The following is a 16679-nucleotide window of genomic DNA, read 5'->3' as shown; positions in this document are numbered from 1 at the left end:
GCTGTTCCTCTCCCAAAAGACAACGAATTCGACTTTGTTCCGTTAGTTCACACGTTAATTGAATAAAACAGGAATGTACATTTTAAATTTAATCTTTATTGAAATTCTTATGGTTTTCATATCACATGACGGTATTTCCGAACACATTTAATAAATTCATTCATTTCTAACTTACATAACGACACTGAGCAACTTATACGATTTCTAGCGTCGATGATGAGAAGTTCTAACTAATCCAACTAAGTTTAGCCTTTGACCACCATGCTTGAATTTGTTTTGGGTGAAACTTTTGATTGCTTTATCAGATGGTGTAACACCTCCATATGTTCCTATGTCTTTAAATTGCCTAATTATATTTTTGTATTCGAAAAAGCATATTTTTTCAATGGGACGACTTATGCCCGTCCACGTGATTTGAGTCACTAGCTCCTTTGTAAATGTTATGTCCATAGCCGCATGCATCCTTTCTTCTGAACAATCTGATGGTAGACGAGTTTCTAAATAGTCATTGAAATTCTTTCTAAACTCAGGTTCCGACAATCTTTTTTCAAGCGTGTTTTCATCATTTTTGTTTGCTAGTGGTTCCCACTCAAAACTCGACACAGCCACAAACCCTGGACGAGGAATTAATTTGTCAGAGACAATGTTGAATTCTGAGCGCATCAATTTGATTTGTCCTTCCAAAGCTGCTATTCTCTTGTTTGATATATCTGCTTGCTGTCTTTGCTCCTGTTGTATTAAGTCTAGTTTGTTGATAATTTCGTTCCATATATAATCTTCTTCAGGTTGTCTATTGGTTTGTGTTGAACAGGATTTTGGCTTCGTAAGTGGGTTATAAAACATAAAACATGAAAATTAGCATGCAGTATTGCCATCAAAAAGGAACACTCTGTTTACTTTTTTGCAAGTGTTGTCGTGAGGTGCTCGGTGTTTGGATGAAATTTTCTTTATGTTCTTCGTATGTTTGTGTTTTATCTGAGCACGAGGATAAATCTTCCAAAACATCCGGATGTAAATGATGATAGGAGTTTATTTCAACTGGCGGAGTAGAGGCTAGAAATAAACCATTCATTTGTAAATGAAGCGAATACCTCGTCTACGTATTTACCCTTACGTGCTTGATTCATCGGTAACAATACAGCCTTCCCATTTTTCATTTGAACGATGAACCGGACGTTTTGCGCTGAAAGTATGGAAATATGATCGCGTGAGAACGACCAAATGCAAAACACTTTTTTTCTACAATGAACTCACTTTTCCATCCTGCGTCCCTGATGGTTTATATAGCGCTATAGTTGCGTGTCTATCAGCGGAGGAGCGTTGGACCAATCACTACTGCGGTGGGGATATGTACTGCACATTCGAAGGAACGAGTTCAAATCCATTCATCAAAGAATCAAAAGGTAAATCTATATCTCTTATACGGACGTCACACGAAGCGTAAACTTTGGCGTAAACTGGATTTCAGCCATACAACCAAGGACCGTAAAGATATCAGGTCAAGTTATAAGCCCGATTTGACAGCTACGTGGAAGAAGAATCGACAAAGAAAACTGACAGTTAGTTTTCCGCTTGTCTTTACACGCATTGTTATTGTGTGAGTGTGCGAATCATGACTACAATGTTTACAATCCAAGAGCTGTACAGTAAATTAAATAAGATTCGGTGCTTTCAAATAAAATTGGATAGAAAACTGAAAAAGTTTTGTAATTTGCATTACATACAGTGCATCACGGTGCCGCATCGTACCAGCAGGTCGATAAATGTTGTGAATGAAGGAACGGCGGTATATTAGGAATGGTTGTTTGAGCAGCACGATGGCAGCGAAGCGGTGAACCAACGCCACTTTGTTGTAAGTTAAATTGTGTTCATTTATTAGATTGTTTTATTCACTAATCAATTATATATTATTTTAGGGGCGGTGGAAGTAAATGTAGTAGCCACTGATAACCGACAAGAATATTTTGGTGATGATGAAGTGTACCTCTGTTTGGAAGGTCTATTCGACGAACAATTCATATCGCCGGTGATTAGCTACGAGGTAAGCGGCATAGGTGTGCTTCTTCATGCCGTATGATTAAACATCCCTTCGCCACTGGGACACCGTGTGACGGAACCGTTCAAAACTAGCTTGAAGCTGCGCTAGCTTGTGATGAAGTCTCTCCCGACGAAGGTGTGCGCAAGCTACTTTGTACCCCGGCTGCTGGTGATCTAGGAACGGCAGCCCAGGATTTGGTACGAGGATATGTGCCATGAACTGTTGAAGGGATGGAAAGAAATTTATTACAATAGATCGAAAGGTGGAACTCGATACAAAATAGTTATATAATAAATCTTTTTAATATAATTGCAGAGGAGTCAAGTCATAGACAACATTAACAATATATCGTTGCCAAACGCGGAATCGTACACGGACGCAACGCCGCAGCTGACCCTCAGTTTTGGATTTGTTACTCGTGCTGTTAGATGTGTTCCTCGTTTTTACATATTCCCTTACGGTGTGTATCGATGTGGTGCACGCTTACCTCAAATTGATATTTAAATTTATCATGCATGTCTTTTTGCAGAAATCTTATAAACTATACCGGTTTCCGTTCGAAGAAAGAGGACTACATTTAAATTCTGCCAACGATGGGTCGTTCTGGACAGATTGACTATTTTGCCGTGAAATCTCACATCGCCTCCTAGTTTAAAAGTGTACCAACATACACACATCGATATCGTTAATCGGCATTGTAGGTATTCAGATTACATAAACTGTACGAACTACATGTTCGTCGTTCCTCTATTTTTTTTTTTTTGTTTGCGCGGAGTGAAACCTTCCAAAGGCACCCACGATATCCAACCAACCGTCCATATCGTGGGTAGTGTGGGATTCATTGATCGTAATCTATCTGTATTACAGATACAGATGTAAACAGTTAGCTTACGATCTATGCGACCTCACTAAAACACTCCGCGTACCTGTTACCTTCCTCTTGAAGATTTGTGTGAGGGTCTTATTTGATCGTTAGGACATCAAATCGCGCTGATTTCGTACCTGTGAAAACAGTTTGAAAAAAGAAAAGAAAAAGAAAAGGAAAAGGAAAAAGAAAAAAAAGAAAAAAAAGAAAAAGAGAGTTCCATTCCGGGTTCACTGTTGCTTCGTCGAGGTTTCGTCTCCTGGCTCGTCTTTTCCGATGTCCATGTTTGTACCACTACGTTCCTTCCTTCGTCGGTTTATGCTTCTCATTGGGCTTTCATCAGTGTGCGGCCAGATGAGAAAGATGTTTGCGTTCAATGTTTTATCCTTGATGTGCACGTTTTATGTATCATTAGCGTCTAATTATTCTTTCGACGTCAAGGCATCCTAGTTATCTAGGATGCCTTCCCCCTTCCTGCTTTGCCATGCATCATCATCCGCCCAAGGGGTTGGGACTGGGCCCGTGTACCCAAGCTTGGATATTTGATGACACATGTTACCACTCGGCACGTAAAGGACGTGTCAGGATAGGAGTTGGATAGGAGAGCCTGTGTTAGCCTTCTTAGAGGCTTCGGAACCTACCCCGTTGCCAAGAATTTGCTGTTCTGGTGCAATTAGTTGATCATCTTTCTCATCTTTTTCCGCGCTTTTGGATCTTGCTGTTGTGTATTGCGTTTGCGACTAGTGCCCTCTTTGGCTTCATTGTTAGCTTTCATATTCAGAAATCGCATACGAACTATCACTCTCTGTTTTGCGAATGTTGTTTCTTGTTTCTGAATATTCACCTTTAATCTTCGAACGATTGCAGTTTTTTTATGGAAAGTACCATTTTTGTGCAATTTCTGGAATATTTTTTCCATCTTTTTGCCAGTGTTTAAAAATTCGTCGCTTGGTTTGTAAAGTCCTCCCAGAGATAGATGCTCCACAAATGTCGATGGTTGACAATAATTGTGTTCGGATATTATTTTAAAGGTTTGCATTCCCAAGTTCAATGCCGGATATTTTGCGTAAATTTTTTTTGCGAGGTAACCCATTATGTACTCTAATCCATCTGCCTCTTGTTCGTTCATAGAAGAGAGATTACTACTCACACTGCTCACTAAATCACTGTCGTCATTGGTCACTAATCCATTGACCCTTTCCATAGCGTTGATATCTGGGAGACTAGGATTGATTCCAGCTTCGGAAAACATCGTTGCTGCTAAAAATTCTTCGCTTTGTACAGATTCATATGTGTCGTCGCCATTCGTTTCCGCCGTTGTCAGGTATTCATCCTGTTCCTGATTTTTTTTTCTTCGGTATCTGTCTGATTATGTAAAATACTTGGAGATTTGCCGAGTATCATAATTATTATTCTGTAAAGACAACTCAGCGGCGAAGGGTGATCATAAACCCCTCCTTTTTGTCTAATCTGTGAGAAAAAGTTTTCTAGCACATCTTGATTCAACTGTCAAAGGAAAATAATACGCAACGATTAAACAAATTGTAAAACAGTTTGATGGGTGATTCAATTGATATTTACCTTATATGTAGGTATAAATTTAATATCATGTTTTTCTTTCATGTCCTGATACAGCATTTGAAGAGCAGTTGTTTGCATCAGAATTGATTTTTGAAATATCTGAAGCGAACATTTTCCGATGGCAATTGAATTAAGCATCAACTCGCGCATGTCGTTCAGGGCCTTTATCTGATTATCGTTTCCATTGTATGATTTTTTATAGTCCTCTTTAGCATAAGGCGAGTATGAATTTGATACGCTGAACCATAAATCAACTTTTTCTTTAAAGTCAGCTAGATCTTTTGCTTTTTCACTATGTACATATCTTCGCAAAGAAACAGATACTGTGCGCGATAAAAGTTGTGCTGCTTTTTTCACATTTTGTTTCTCCTGGCTAGTCATTTTGATGTGTCCTTGGTTTATTTTGAACACAGGAGTCATTTCTGCAGCCATACGACCCTCAACTATATGTTTAAGGGGCTCAATTGTTATTGTCTTATCATGATACTTGAATCCGTGATCTACTAGCCAGTTCCTCGTCAACTTTAACAAATGAGGCACATCAGGAACAACATATACATTTTTTTTGAGATGGGATGTGGAAAAAATGGATTATTATAATCGACTGCTCCCAATTCTTTCCAACAGCTAGTATTTGCAGGACAGTTATTGTTGTGTTCGGATTTGGATATGTGACGCGAACACAATTAATATAATTAAAACTTATATATTAACAAATAAAATTATCAATCACGACACACGTCTGCTCGCAACCAAGCCCGAATCAAGAGAGACCGATCTGTCCATCTCCCAAGCCCTGCACGGCTCTCCGAATTACAATCCTAATCAATATGCTCTCATTACACAATTACACCTAATTAGCCGCCTTCCTAGCATCATGGTCCGACACCGGTCATGAGCCAGGGGAGTACAACTCGCAGCCACAACAGTTATCGCTAACTATGGCGACCACATTTATATTTTTTTCATTTGATTTTTCAATAATTTCCATTATGATTTCTTTGGTCATGCTTTGGTCAAATCCTATGTAGATTGGCTGCTTCCAGTTCTTAAATAGTCCTCTAGCCATTACTACTTGTACATAATTGAACGGTCCCATTACTTCATCTGCTGCCGGGTCATATTCTAATACGCTTTCTACTTTCATTTCATCAAAACTTAGAACACATTCTCGATCTTTGTTGCTAAATGTTTTGGCCGCGGTTCCAACTAAATTCAAAACGTCTTCTAAGATGCCTTGCTTTAGTTAATTTTTCGTCCATACCTTTGTAAGGTGGATGAAGCGAGCAGCCATAGGCACCTTCAAATCTTTTCCTACGTAACAATATGCCCGCGAACTAAAATATTTCAAGGTAAACGCCTTGCTAATTTCCTCTTTCGTCCATCGTACTCGCTTCTTGTGCTTAATAATCAAATCAATTTGATTGTCAGAGTGTCTCCTAACATTCTCTTCATTATTGGAACTACATCTGAACTCTGGATGCTTTCTTTCTGAATGGTTTCCAATTTTTTTTCCAAATTCACATTTTGCTTCTTTAATGCTGTTTAATGCTGAATCCAAATGCTGTTTCAAATTATGGTTTGCTGCTTTTAGGTTTTTAGCCTCCTCTAGTTGAGCAGTTAGGGCAGAAATTTTTAATTTAAGGAATTCAATTTGTTCATCTTTTTCTTTCTCACACGACTGATATAGCTCATGTCGGCGTTGCTCTAGAACAACCTCGTTCAATTGTTCTTGCTCATCATTAGTTATGTTCGAGCATTACAGATGGAATTGCTTTAAACCGAAACACAACACAAACGTATTATTAAAATAATAAAAACAGTAACAATAAATTATATACAGAAGTTTAATAGTGTTAATATATTAATGAAAAAATAAATAATTATTAATAAATAAGTTACACGCATTACATACGAAAATCGTACACCTCAATCGATACTAATCCTTTTATGTTATGTAAAATGTTATGGTTTAGAAACAATGATATAAACCCATTGAATGGCAAAGGTTTGGAAACAAAAAAAAGTAAGTAATACGCTTGCCATTGGATTTGCATGGATCTTTATCATCCGCTTCTTGTTTTATGATCGTCATTTCATTTTGAGGATTATCAAAGTTACAGAAAGGTGGCTATGGAATTTTGTATTAGCCATTAGGGAAGCAGTTTTTTTTTTCAAATTTATTTACAAATAGTAAAAAATGCCTAATATAATATTAAAACACTTGAAAGCATTCTGCACATTCGTAAACATTAACATAAACTTTTTTTACGCTAAAGTTATCCAATGTTAGCCAGCGACGTCTGGACATTCGGACAGCTCCATGTTTGGCATTATGTTCCCCTAAGTGACGCAACGTGTTGGAACATAACCACCGGATAGACAGATGGCCCCACGACGACCAGAGATCGGGAGTTCAGCTTTAACCGTCGACCAGTTTGGTTCATTTTTCTATTAAAATTACATATTTTAAAATTAATAAATTGTAAAAATTCAAAAAAGCAACTAAAAACTAAAGCAAATACTATAATTATATCTAATATACACGTACAGACAGACAAGCAGACTGATAGACAGACAAAAATCAATGCAAGAAACATTATTTAACTTTGATTATTAATATTCTGAGCGACATTTGCCTAAAATACTGATTAAACATACTATTAAATTGTATGAGAAGCAAAACATGTAAACAAGTTTTTCATATTATTACCCGATAACGTTGAAAGATATTTTAAAACTATGATAAAGCAAACTGAAAGAAACTGTGACTCTAAAGACACTTTGGCCTAAACAACCAACCACTACGGCCTAAATAGGTGGCCTAGCAGTGGTTGAAGAACTGAAAAGCAAATGGCAACAGTTAAAGGAAGCATGCAGCAGCCTTCCTCGTTCTACGCCATTACAATTTTCTTGTTTAATATATAGTTACGTGCCTAGCTACCGCCATGACTACACGTGCACCCCAGCAGCACTAACGTAACGCTAATGTGTTGCACAGCCGGTAACAGCAACCTGATTCCGGCGAGTGACCAGGCGCATCCGATAAGAACATCAGCACTAATCGAAACAGTCAGCTAACCAACCAGCCAACCAGCCAACCAGCCAGCCGGCCAGCGAGCCAGTTGACGATCAGTCAAGCTCCATACCGACAGCTTAGTTCAGTTTTAGCACTCCACTAGTAAAGAAAAACGTTTTTTTTTTTAACTTATTTACTCGCTCGTGTCTTTAGTTACACACTTGTCACCGAACGTTCATTCGCGAGGAAAGCTATCCACTAATTCTCTCTCCCCTCATCTAGATTTTTGTGACCGCTTAGGTTTTGAACTAGTGATACGAGGGTTGCCCCCGCCCCCCCCCCCCCCCCCCCCCCATTAGCAACTCTAACTGGTTGGAGCAGCGAATACAGGTCGCTCCAAAGTAGGTTCAAGACGCCACGCAAACTGGATGAACCAACGGATCGGAATCGCATTTTTTTTTACTCATGCATCTAGTATTAAATCTGGGACACCCGAACTCGTTCTACCAACAGAAAGGATTTTGTAACGATTGATCTTGCTCACTCGACGCAGCCCCGGGTTAGAATTATCACCGGTCCCTTATTCTAGAACTACAAATGCTACGCACTGTGCGAAGATACATTTTCGATTATTAATGTACGCATTTAAAAGCAGAATTCACTTAATCTACATTATAAATAATTACTTCTAATTATATCATAATCAATGAAAACTAGAAAAGTACTTACCCTCACATTTTAATTTCCGCAATGCTGTAGTTTTCATCATAGGAGCGTTGTGCAGCTGATAGTCCTGGGGCTGAAAATGAGAAGAACAAATAATGGAAAAATTAGTAGGTTCCCAGCCTTCGTCACGGTTACAAAATTTCTTCCAGAGACTGCGTAACACAGCATCTTTCGGAAATTTATGGAACACAACATCCAATCCCAGCTTTTTCACTTTGCAACGGCTGTTGCTACATGAAATGACTGAACACGCGGTAGGCATGACGAGTAATAAATGTTCAGAAATATTTTTTTTTTCTAAAAAATGAAAATCTAAATTTGTGATGATAGCGCGGATTGGGAGTTGTTTATGCTGAGCATGAAAAGTGAGTAGGTAAATATGGAATTTAACCGCCAAAAATGATACCTATACATTTAGAGCTAGCGAAACATAAACAATCCACCAATACAGGCTCATGCGGAAAACCATCTGTCAAAATCGGAGCCCAGGGGGGGGGGGGGGATCGCCAAAAGCGCTATAACTACACCTCATTATACATTCCACCTTGGTTTACATACAATTAATCCGCGTAAAGATACGCGGAAAACTAACTGTCAGTTTTTTTCGTCGATTCTTCTTCCACCTAGCTGTCAAAACGGGCTTATAAATTGACCTGATATCTTTACGGTCCTTGATGTAAACGAAAGAGTTATAAAGTAAACGAAACAAGATCTAGTGCTTTAAACTGAAATAGGAAAGAAAACTGCAATCATATCCAGTTCATCACGGTGCCGCATCGTACTTTCTGGTCGATACACGTTTAATATGATCGAAGAAACGACCGTATGTGTAATCACAACAATGAGCAATCGTTCAATGCCAGCGTTACAATAACCAACGATGCGGTACGCATTTTAAGTTGTGATGTATATTACATGATTGTTTTATTCACAAATCTAATTAAATGCTGTATTTTAGGAGCGGACGATAATCAAATTGGATCGACATTTCTCCATCATAGTGGAATTCCATTTGCACAACAAGTAACGTGTGAATAGCTGTTGCTCGGAATCTTGCCATTTCGAAAGTGTCGGGCCTGCTGGGTCTTATTCCGTTCGCTTTCGATTGCCACATGACGCTAACTACGGAGTCCGTAGTACGGACTTAGCACAAAACGAAGAAAGGCTCATCAAGTGAGTGTAGGCCATTTACGTCCCTACGGACGATCTAGCCAAACCGGCTCTGGCTAACACAACTGCTTACATCGACAGCAACGCTTTCGCGTGCCATAGTCAGGCTGGACATCTACCCGGATGTCGATTCGCTTGATTCTTACGCGCGTTCCATATAACCGAACAATAACGGCGCTGTTCCTAAAGTTTTCCATGGCAGGAATACAACTCACTCCAGAACATCATAGCTGTCCTGATAATGAATGAGCACCAGCAAGATGCTGAGCGGTGTGCTCGACAATTTGCATGAGGTTTTCGTCTACATGTTCGGTTCGATTTAACAAATCGCCCAAAAGGCGATGTGTCTGGCCAAAAGGCGAAGGATGCTGTGTAAGATCAACTCGGTCAACTTCAAACGAAGAAAAGAGAATTTCGCCGGTAATCACAGCGCCGTTTGCTTAAGATGAGAAGCATCTAGGAGGAAATCCTTTCAAATTTTCCTCAAAGCCCTTTGAATGGAATCTTGCTTCAGCTACAAATCATATGTGTTAGTTGTAAGTGGAACAGAGCGGAAAGGGAGAGCCGCCAAGTTTGATCCGACATAACATCAATGTAGATATAGTGTTTAAGTTTTGTTTTGTGTTTATTTCCTCATCCAAAATTAATCAAATATTAGTTAAGCTCGACTGTGGCTTCAATTATATGTATTTCATCTCAATTCGTATCGTATGATTCCTCAGTTTTTTTTTTTTACAACGGGTTTTATTTTCTAAATCTCCAAAACCCTCTCTCGCTCCTACATTTATACCCGAGAGGACTTTACCTCGACTTCCGTCTCGGATGCCGCTACTTTTTTGGCAAGACTTAAACCACAATCCGTGGATACTGCGGGAGAGTCTTCGTCGTCGATTGACGCTTCACGATACGGTCCGTCTGCGTTGTCCCCGGTTGCTCGACCGTCTTCGTCATCGTCCTCTACGCTTCAACTTCGCGACCGGTTTGCTTCCCTGAGAAAACGAAGGTTCTGTCTTCTCTCCCTAAACCGTACCTGTTGAAGCGCAGCGCGACAGCAGCGTTCGGCTCGACGCTCTTCCCGTTGGCGTACTAATGCTGCTCGCCGGTTGGTGTAGTTTGTGTTTGTGGCTGTTTGTGAGTTCAAAATATTGCAATGAAGTAGATGACAAATATCGTTTGCAGCAATAAACTTTGCACGTGCATTACTTACACAGTTCATTTTTATGAGTGTTGCTCCGGGAGGCAGATTGCTGGAAATTTACGAATCATGCAACCAGCCAGCATTACAGTTTGCTGCTTCTGTAACTACACTTCCTGCATTTGAGCAGAACCTGACAAAGCGTTCCCGTTTGGCGAACGCTTCAATTTCTCGAAGGAAAATTTCCATTTTAAATCACGAGCTGTGCTCCAATAAACTAAAATATTCACTCAAATTGATCTTCACCAAATATTGCAAAATGTAAACAATCCATCAATACATATACAAGCGGAAAACCATCTGTCAAAATCGAAGCCCAGGGGGCCGCGCATAGCCAAAAGCGCTATAACCGTATTAATACACGATGCGCAATCTCAGATTGCTCATATATTCGTTTTATCAAAACATAAGTCATTTTGCGTAGCAAACCCTGAGCTATAAACGTCATTTCCATACATTTTCGGGTTGCGCCAAGATTGCGCATAAATTTTAAAGATTATATGTTCGAAATATATAATTTTTTTTGACAGATAAATATATCAAACCGACCCGTTTGACAGATAAATATATGCGCAATCTGAGATTGCGCATCGTATGTTACTACGGTAACTACACCTCATTATCAAGGTGGATTAAAAATATCAGGTGGTGGATAAGGGCCATTGGGGGGTCGCCATAGTTGAGGGACTTTACGTCTTTTTAGAACCGTTAAACATTGGTTTCCGCACACAAAGCTTAGCAAATAGTACAGAATTCTTTGTTATTATGTGCATTTTTGTGTGTCTATTGATTTTATCGAAAAAGTGAATTGTTGCGTACGACCTCATTATGAAGTAAAAGCATTTATGCGGATGTAGCGAAGTAAAACACTTCAAGTTAAAACATCTCAAGTTAAAACAAAGTTCAAGCAAAACACGTCTCAAGCAATAGCGCGCGCGCTTCAGAAACGCAACAAACATAAACAGTTAGTCAACCGTTCTCACGGTTCAAACGAGGAAGTAACTTTACGCAATTCATAAACCATAGGTACATGTCGCATTAAATATAAATAAAACTTGTTATCAAAATAGTCATAGATACAGTTAGCTGACCTATATGCGGTCAGCAACTAAATGGCATATAAGAGATGAAAACCTAAATAAAGTAAGCGCATTCGAACACAAACCTCAGAATCGCTCGTTTCTTAATAGTCGGAGGCACTGTCCGGTCGACGAAGGAAAAATATACCCGACTCGGTGTAAAGCACCGGCGTTGGGCGCTGCGACGGAGCAACACATCCGCCAGCAGCATTAATGGTGGCTCCAGAGAGGAACTAACGACCTCCTCGTAGTGAATAGCACGTGATTCAGACCAGCATAAGCGCCGAAGCACCGTGAGTGAAGTAGAACGGCAACTAAGTGCGTAAAACAGCACGACTGCCAAAACTCCGCGAGTTAAAGTGCGTAAAATAGAGAAGATCACAACCGTGAGTGAAATAGATAGGCAACAAGGTGTGTAAACCAGCACGACCGCCAAAACACCGCGAGTTAAAGTGAGTGAAATAGTAAGAATCACAACCGTGTGTGAAATAGATCGGCTACAAGGTGCGTAAACCAGCACGACCGCCAAAACACCGCGAGTTAAAGTGAGTGAAATAGTAAGGATCACAACCGTGAGTGAAATAGATCGGCAACAAGGTGCGTAAACCGGCACGACCGCCGAAACACCACGAGTGAAAGTGCGTAAAGTAATAGGAATCAGCACCGTGAGTGGAATAGATCGGCAATAAGGTGCGTAAACCAGCACGACCGCCGAAACACCACGAATGAAAGTGCACAAAGCATTAAAATCAACACCAGGAGTGAAATAGAACGGCAAATAAGTGCGTGACTAAGCACGACCGCCGAAACACCATAAGAATAAGGTGACATCATAAACAAAACCCGAGAACCGTTAGCGAACACAAGAGCACGGAGAGTACCGACAACGATATAAACAAACCAACGGCAAAACGTCAAAAAGCCAAATCAGCAAAAGGCTACGCCAACGTAGTGGCCATTCGGTGGTTACACAGCAAGGTCGGCGACAACGAAATAAAAACAACGAGTAACAACAAACAGCTTAAGTTTCAATGGAAATAGCTGATTGAAAACATCGATTTAAACAACAACGAGTAGGCTTACTCGGTTCGGAACGGACAGCAAGCAGTGACTCATCGTCAGGTCCGACAAACAAAACGAACAGCGAGCGACAAGCGGCAAGTCCACCGGCGTCTCCAAGCACCAAGCAGCAAGCAGCGACTCATCGCCAGGGCCGGCAAACAAAACAAACAGCGAGCGGATAACGGTCAGTGCACCAGCGACTTCAGGCAGCAGACAGCGATCGCAGACGTTCCAAGCAGCAGAGCGGGGCCGGCAACAACGTGACTGAAGAAAGCATCCAACCTACTAGAGACGACTATACAGCAGTAGCCGGACCAGAGAAGAACCCACCAAATCGACTAGCATCATCAGCAAGCGGACATCCGTGATACGGCATACAAAAGCATCTCAAACGCTGAGTAAGTAACAATGGAATTTATTACTAATCCAAACGGTCATTGTAAACTTTGTACTAACAAAGATGAGTGGGGGAAACAGATTAGTTGCACGGAATGCGACAGGTGGTTTCACCAGAGTTGTTCGGGGGTAAAGAGTACCCCAAAGAATTTCGTATGTTCAAAATGTAAGAAATCTGAAGAAGAAAGGAAGGAGATAAAGAAGGCTCTAGAAGAATCACAAAGACTTTGCGAATTATTAAAGGAAAAAAGAGAGAAAGAATTAGAACAAAGTAATAACAATAAAAAGGACAAGAGGAATTAAATGAAGCCGCTAACGATGGGAAAAAAAGCGTGAAGCATTAATTCAAACAGAGAAATTATTGCAGGAAAAGATAGATAATGAAAAACGAAGCAGAGAATCACAGAAACAGCAAGAAGAAGAAATAGAAAGATTGCAGAAGACTCTTGAAGATCAAATCATAATAGAATCAAAAAAGCAGGAAACAAAACAATTGCTAAGCGGTAAGACCCTGAAACCCGAAACAAGCGAGGAAAATATTTCGCTTACCGAAAATATTAACAGACTTGTAAGCGCACTAACTGCTAGTTCTTCTGCTGGCAAAAGTACGCTTATGGAACTTCCTGAATTTGATGGTAGTTATAAACTATGGCCTCGATTTAAAACGGCCTTTGATGAAACAACTAAGAAAGGAAATTTTTCAAAGCTGGAAAATCTGAATAGACTACAGTGATACTTAAAATGGAATGCATTAAAATCAGTCAGTGGTCTCATGTTAAGTCCTGATAATCTTGATAAAATTATCGACCGATTAGAAAAACTTTATGGTAACCCCGAAAGCGTCTACAAGTCTTTGCTTAACGATCTCACAGCTTGCAGGCACATTTCAATAGAAAATCCAACATCAATAATAGAGTTTTCCAACGCGTTGAATAATATGGTAGATAATATGAATTTACTGGGGAGAACACAATATTTAAATGATCAGAGGCTCCTAAGCGACCTCATAGCACGGCTATCAACAGATCTTAGAAATAAATGGATTGCAAAAACATTAAATGAAAAAGAGATTCACACATTAAGTGATCTGGCACTATGGATAAAACCAACCGAGGACCTAGCGGCAGTTTTGGTAGCAAATGAAAATGATCAGAAATTTCGAGGGCACCGTTTAAATGCCCACTTACAGCCAAAGATGTATTCTAAAGACAATCATTGTCTGGTATGTAGAAGGGCTCATGAAACAACTCAATGCCAAGAGCTCATAGATAAGCCAGTATGGCAGAGATGAAAACTGTTAACCCAAAAGGGCATTTGTACTAATTGCTGCAAATACAAAAACCATAAGGCAGTTAGCTGCCGGCTTCCTGCTCAATGCAGAGTGGAACGTTGCTCACAAAAACACCATACGTTGCTCCATAGGAAAGAGGAACAATCCCCCATCATATATTCCTCCACAAAGATTAAACTTCCACAAAGAGGACAGAAAGCTTTACTATCAAATCATACCGATCACATTGTATCACGAATGTGCGGAAATAAAAACATTTGCCTTGTTGGATCCAGCGTCAGCAACAAGTCTTATTGTTGATGACTTAAGAAAACAGCTGCAACTAACAGGGCCCAATATGCCTCTTAAATTATCGTGGACGAATGGAAACATACAAGACGAACCACATAGTCAAATTGTTTCCTTGAGGGTTCGTGGGCCAAATAATAAAATGCTCAACATCAAGAATCTACGCTCGGTGAAGGAACTCGACCTTCCCAGACAAACGGTAGATGCTAAGAAATTAAGCAAAATGTACAAACACTTCAAAAATATCGATTTAGAAAGTTACTATGATGCCATTCCCACAGTTTTATTAGGTCTCCCACATGCTTATTATACTCAAAGCATTGGATATCGCTCCGGAAAACCTAACCAGCCGGTAGCTCAAGAGACTCGTCTGGGATGGACAATATTCGGAGGAGGAAAACATTATTGGCAAAATGATATAAACAAGTGTAGTCCTCTATTTACAATCAAAGATCAAAAAGAAGAAGATGAATAATTAATGTCATCACTTATGCAGAAATTTTTCTCAACTGAAGAATTTGGAGTTAAATCAAACGAAGCGCCAATGCCAAAATTAGAACAGCAGGCGTTGGAAATTATGAAGGATACCTTGGCATATAAGGAAAACCGATACGAGATAGGATTACTTTGGAAGGAAGACAAACCACAGTTACCAAATAGCTATCCCCAAGCCCTAACAAGATTAAAATCCCAAGAAAGAAAATTCGAAAAGGATGTTGAATTAAAAGAATGGTATCACCGAACTATTGCGGAATACCTAAGCAAAGGATATGCTCGAAAGGCTACTTCTGGGTAGCTGCTCGAACATAACCGGAAGATAAACTACATTCCTCACTTTGCTATAGTAAACAAGAACAAGTTTCCACCTAAGCCTCGTCTAGTATTTGATGCAGCCGCAAAAAATGAAGGAAGGTTACTGAACTCATTCCTCCTATCCGGTCCTGATGCTACCACCTCTTTATTTGGTGTACTCATCAGATTCCGCGAACACGAAATTGCTTGCTCTGGTGATATAAAGGAAATGTTCCACCAGGTAAAGGTTAAGCAAGAAGATCAGTGTGCCCAACGTTTTTTGTACAGAGAATCTCCTAACAAAGACCCTCAGGTCTATATTATGCAGGTAATGACATTTGGAGCAACATGCTCTCCAGCATGCGCACAATTTGTAAAGAATCAAAACGCTCTAAAATTCGAAAAACAAAACCCAAAGGCGGTGAAGGCAATTACCGATAATCATTACGTAGATGATTATCTGGATAGTTTCGCCAGTATTGAAGATGCTGCCAAAACAATAAACGAGATCATAACAATTCATGATAAGGCTAATTTTTTTATACGAAACTTTGTGTCAAATTCTCATGAATTGATAAGCTCTCTTCCTGAGAACAGGAGAGCGAATAAAGAGATGCATTTTATCGAAAACAAGGATGATACTTACGAGAAAATTCTTGGCATGCACTGGGACACGAGAAACGATACTTTCAGATATAAACTAAAAATTCCACCACTAGAGGATAAGATATTGATCAAAAGGAATACACTTTCAAATATAATGAGAATCTACGACCAATTGGGCCTGGTCATCAATCTCACTACGGAATCAAAGGTCCTCATGCAAGAACTATGGAAGGAGAAAGTTGACTGGGATGATGTATTGCCAATTAACCTCCAAAGAAAATGGCAGGAATGGCTCGACGCTACAAAAACTGTTGAAGATATTAAGATCGTCAGATCCTATTCAAACATTAAGGGAAACTGTCGCAGAGAGCTGCATACATTTGTAGATGCCTCAGAAAGGGCTTTCGCAGCCGTGGTATATCTAAAAACAATACAGGGAGACACAGTAAATGTCAATATTTTGGCAGCTAAGTCAAGAGTAGCTCCCACAAAACCACTTACAATACCAAAGATAGAACTTCAAGGGGCAATACTTGGTGTCAGACTTACCGATACTATTAAAAAGGAATTG

General features: G+C 39.8%; 3 long non-coding RNA genes across 3 annotated transcripts; 2 read left to right on the top strand and 1 right to left on the bottom strand.

Moving 5' to 3' along the window:
- Positions 1-26: 26 nt before the first annotated feature.
- LOC133391788 (uncharacterized) lies at positions 27-2078 on the bottom strand. The gene is made up of 4 exons (XR_009765254.1): positions 1985-2078; positions 1255-1524; positions 1115-1183; positions 27-1053 (listed from the first exon to the last, which is right to left on the bottom strand). It is a non-coding gene; the product is annotated as an uncharacterized LOC133391788 (long non-coding RNA).
- On the top strand, positions 1520-7824 carry LOC4576112 (uncharacterized). Its single transcript, XR_009765253.1, has 5 exons — positions 1520-1852; positions 1917-2235; positions 2354-2498; positions 2568-2735; positions 6764-7824. It is a non-coding gene; the product is annotated as an uncharacterized LOC4576112 (long non-coding RNA).
- A 1035-nt stretch (positions 7825-8859) lies between these two features.
- LOC133391790 (uncharacterized) lies at positions 8860-10854 on the top strand. Its single transcript, XR_009765260.1, has 2 exons — positions 8860-9114; positions 9188-10854. It is a non-coding gene; the product is annotated as an uncharacterized LOC133391790 (long non-coding RNA).
- Positions 10855-16679: the final 5825 nt, after the last annotated feature.

Source organism: Anopheles gambiae, chromosome X (assembly GCF_943734735.2).
Source record: "Anopheles gambiae chromosome X, idAnoGambNW_F1_1, whole genome shotgun sequence".
NCBI classification, from domain to species: Eukaryota; Metazoa; Arthropoda; class Insecta; order Diptera; family Culicidae; genus Anopheles; species Anopheles gambiae.
The sequence above is the reverse complement of the archived record's forward strand: the minus strand, read 5'-3'. Positions and strand labels throughout refer to the sequence as shown.